The sequence below is a fragment of the Magnolia sinica genome, chromosome 9 (assembly GCF_029962835.1).
Source record: "Magnolia sinica isolate HGM2019 chromosome 9, MsV1, whole genome shotgun sequence".
NCBI classification, from domain to species: domain Eukaryota; kingdom Viridiplantae; phylum Streptophyta; class Magnoliopsida; order Magnoliales; family Magnoliaceae; genus Magnolia; species Magnolia sinica.
In genome coordinates, this window is record NC_080581.1 from 13,113,112 (window position 1) to 13,117,382 (window position 4,271).

Genomic DNA, 4,271 nt, shown 5'->3' on the forward strand with positions numbered 1-4,271 from the left:
AACTTGGATATAAAATCTTGACAGTTCCTCGACTCGATTGCATCTAGGTTTGGATCTTGAAGACAATAGACCCAACCTGAAAAGATCCAAACCAGTTAACCCAGGTATGAGTACCATAAAACCTGGCCCATTGAAAATATTGGAATGAAGATTATCCCAAGAAGTGCTACGTACTATAAAGTCTTAGTTGATTATATGAACAATATTTCATAGGGCACATGACACTAATCAGGACTTCACAAGGCACTCATGAGACCAATCCATTCACAAGATTAGGCCATATTCCTGCATGCAGTGATCATTTACGATCAATAGTTTCCGTTTGAAAAAAACACCTAGAAATAGTAATGATGGCTCATTTACTTTAACATTTCATAGGAAATTGGAAAACCAAATAAGTCCTGAGAGAATGCATCAGCCAGCATGACACTCCACCAATCCACTCATACGAGTCAAGCCATTTGTCATGTAGGGATGGTTACAGAAATGGCTGGTCCTGCCAATAAGTTTTATATATCGGGTCAAAATCCTCTTACAGTCAGACCCAGCCTATTAAATAAATGCATTAGTATATTTTGACTTGGAACTGACCAAGGATCAGGACGGCTCAGCCCAGCTCAGTTGACATGACCTTAAAAGGGAAAACTTTACAAGATAGCTAGGTATAAGACCAGCCGTGTTTTATGAATAAAATGTTGCCAATTAAGCAACAACATATTCAAAGTATGAATCTAGTTGAAAAGGGGATGTTGAGATGGATAAGTTATAAGACAATTAAAAATAGAATTAGAAAAGAATGCATTCAAGAGAATTTAGGAGTAGCACAGAGATAATATGATGAAGGAAAGTTGAGTACTAAGATAGTTTTATGTACAATTGAGACCAAGAACTGTGAGCACAGAGATATTATGATGAAGGAAAGTTGAGTACTAAGATAGTTTTATGTACAATTGAGACCAAGAACTGTGCCGGTCAAAAGGCACGGGTTGGTACAAGTAGAAGGCTTTAAAAGAATAAGGCAATGGCCTAGAAGGATGTAAAGGTGGTAATAAAAGATTCAACAATCTATGGTCCACAGCCTTTGATAGAGTGAAATGGCCAAAAAGGATTCTTGTGCATAGTTCCATTAGTTGGGATAAAGGCTTAAATGATGATTAAAAAATCATGTTTCTCAGTTTGCATCAGTCCTTAAACTAAATTCACTGTAAGCCACTTGTGTTAGTTGTCGTATTGTTTGAGGCTACCAGTCAGATGGCTAGGATCATAGTGTAAATGTATATTTTTAACAATTTTCCATTCGTAGCATAGATAACTATATGAAAGGTTCCATTAATAAATCACCCTTGCTATGTGTGCTGCAAAGAGATGATTTTACCATATTTGGTTCTACCAACTCTACCTTCACTTCCTTTGGAGAATGGATTATTAGGGGCTAGGGATTATGAGGGGTGCAAATAGGTTGAGTAGACTAATTGGGTTAATGGGCCCTACCAAAATCAAAGGTCCAAAATTTAGATCTATAGAACGGGCATGGGTTCAAAAGTTTGACTAGTTTACTAAATGAGTCGAGTTAATTAAGACTGACAAAAATTAACCTTACTCAGCCTCGCCTTTCCCTGAAAATAATTAGGTCAAGCTAATTTCGTCATCTTAAAATCAACACAATGGATCATGACCTACCACAATAGGGTAGGCCAGATGACAGCTCATGTCCAACATGGGACTTGACAAAATCAAGAGAATTTTAGAAAAATGTATTTTTTTACTTCACTTACCCTTCTTTGATTGGATGTCTATCCTATCACAAGGTGCCATGAAATATTATATATATCATTTCCTGAAAAGGAAAGATTTTTGGATTACGTGTTTTCATGTGTGACATGTTGGTAGAAAGAAATAGATGGACGTGAAAATTTACATGCAGCTACTGTAGGTGACCACCAAACAGGCAAAGAGAGAAATGAAAGTAGGGCTGTCAATGGATACTCGAACACTTCGAGACCCGACCTGATTTTGATGGGTCCTGTACTCCAATTATTTGGACCCATCAAGAAATCTTGTTGGGTTTTGAGTTTCAGCTTTTGGGTCCCAGATAAATTTGAGTCCAGTCAGGTTGGGTCGATCGAGTGGAGTGACGTCTGAGTCAAATCCAGTTAGTTTTAATGGTGAAATTATATACTAAATGTCTATTGTTTATTCTAGCAATAAAGTTTCTAAGGCACGGGTTTGTAGGGGAACCCATTTACATTTTAATGGTGTGATACTGTATATTAAATACCTATTGTTTATTCAGGTAATGCAAAGCTTCCAAGCCGTAGGTATGCAACGGAGGATGCGGTTTGGCTCACTACGTGAAAAATGGAAAAAAAGGACGAATTTAGAGACGGTTCTAGACTGTCTCTAAAAATGTTTGGTTTAAGGATGCTTTAGAGATGGTTGTAAACCGTCTCTAAAATTTTAGACGGCCCCTGACCATTTTTAATGTTGTCTTAAAAATTTGAACTTTCACAAATCATTTAAGACGGCTATTGACCGTCCGCATTAGAGACAGTCCTTGACCGTCTTATATGCGGGCATTTGAGACGGTCATTGGCCATCTTTTACTTCTAATCTGAGACTGTCAAAGACCGTCTTTATTAGAGACGGTCCTTAGCCGTTTCACAACCTTGTCAAAAACCATCTCTATTAAAGACTGTCAAAGACCGTCTCTACTAGAGACGGTGAAGGACCGTCTCTATTAGAGACAGCCTTAGACCATCTCTATTAGAGACTGTCAAGGACCGTCTCTATTAAAGACGGTCCTAAACCGTCTTATAGCCCTATCAAAGACCGTCTCTAATGCTCAATTAAGCTATTTGAAAAAATTATGAATTTCGAAAAAAAATAGTTAAGAAACTTAGAAAAATAATTAACAATGCTTAAGAAAAATTTAAATTTTGAAAAAAAAAAAAAAAACTACTGATAATTTTGAAAAAAAGAAAGATTTCGATAAAAAAAATGATATTTTGAAAAAGAAAATTTTAAAAATTAAATAAAATTGTGAAAATTTTGACAAATTGAAAAAAAATATATTTTTAAAAAAAGAAAACTAGATTTTGTATTTTGATAGGAAAAATTGAAAAGTTATATATAACAAAAGTGAGATTAAAAAAATGATATTTTAAAAAAGAAAATTTAAGAAATTAAACAAAATTGTGAAAAAATTGACAAATTGTAAAAAAAGATATATTTTAAAAAAGAAAACTAAATTTTGTATTTTGACAAGAAAAATTGAAAAGTTGGATAACAAAAGTGAGATTTCGATAAAAAAATGATATTTTGAAAAATAAAATTAAAAAAAAATAAACAAAATTGTGAAAAAATTGTCAAATTGTAAAAAAAAATATATTTTTAAAAAAGAAAACTAGATTTTATATTTTGACAAGAAAAATTAAAAAGTTATATAACAAAAATGAGATTTTGATGATGTGTTGTATATCCTTGCCGCCCATACGTTTCTCTAACCCATTTTTTGGCCGGGTATAAAAAATTGTGTAGATTTAAATCTTAAGTGGACCACACCACTGGAAAGAATGATAATATAGTACCTCACCATTAAAAATTATAAAGAGCCCGTCGTATGGTTTTAGTAATGTTTATTTGCAATCCAACTTGTTGATAATGTAAAGAAGATCTAGATGAAGTTAAACTACAAAGATCAAATTGATCCAAAACTTTTGTGGCCTTCAAAAGGTTTTTAATGGTTATTCATCATATTATTTTGATTGGTATGGCCCACCTAAGAATATTTAGTTCTTATGATTTAAAATCACATCCTAAAATATGATGGAAAAATATATGGACGGTGTCGATATACATAAAATATATCAAGGTGGGCCCTACACGGTTAGAGTAACACCCATGAAAGACCTAAAATAGTGAAATGGTACTATAAGGTCACCTCATGGGAACTTCCAATGAGGTTAATCTATGTGCACCCCACCATGAAGTATGTAGAACATTAACACCATGCATTTAATGTGTCCCCTTTAAGTCCAAAAATCAGTCATATACGAAACTCAGGTGGGCCATAGCATCTAAAACTATGTGAAGACATCCCCAAAACATATAAAAGCATTTGGTGGGGCCCACATGAGTTTTGGATGTGTATGAAACTTGGTCTGACTCCTCATCCAAGTGAGACACACATAATGAATGGGTTGGATCTATGAACCACGTCTAGGTAGGCCCAATAAATGATTATGAATGTTTTAATGGGAGGGTAACCCTTT